This window comes from Otolemur garnettii, unplaced genomic scaffold (assembly GCF_000181295.1).
Source record: "Otolemur garnettii isolate 467f Iridium unplaced genomic scaffold, OtoGar3 scaffold00036, whole genome shotgun sequence".
NCBI classification, from domain to species: domain Eukaryota; kingdom Metazoa; phylum Chordata; class Mammalia; order Primates; family Galagidae; genus Otolemur; species Otolemur garnettii.
This window is the reverse complement of record NW_003852431.1, coordinates 3,119,298-3,119,827: the sequence shown is the minus strand read 5'-3', so window position 1 is coordinate 3,119,827 and position 530 is coordinate 3,119,298.

Sequence of the window (530 nt, the reverse complement as noted above, 5' to 3'; positions counted from 1 at the left end):
AGCACTCTGAGAGGCCCAGGCAGGTGCATTGCCTGAGCTCAGGAGTTCAAGACCAGCCTGAGCAAGAGCAAGATCTCATTTGTACTAAAAATAGAAACCTAGCCCGGCATGATGGCCCACACTTATAGTCTCAGCTACTAGGGAAGCTGAGGCAATAGGTTTGCTGGAGCCCAAGAGACTAAGGTTGCTGTGACCTATGATTCCATGGCACTCTACGCAGGGTGACAAAGTGAGATTCTGTCCCAAAGGAAAAAAAGAAAAAAGAAAGAAAAATTTTTATTCAAAGGCTGTTTAGCATAAAATTTATACTTAAATTTCTGTTTTGGAAATCTAAATCATAAACTTTACTTACTTGATTTAAGTATAGAAATATACATTAGAACTATATTGGATAAAGAGGCCTAAGAAAAATATAAACTTGTTGGCATAATTATTCTAGTATTGCTACAAATTGTCTTCTCCACAAGTTAAGGGAAGTACACTAGAAAAAGTTTATATTTCAATATACAGTGATGGTCAATGTGGCCCAA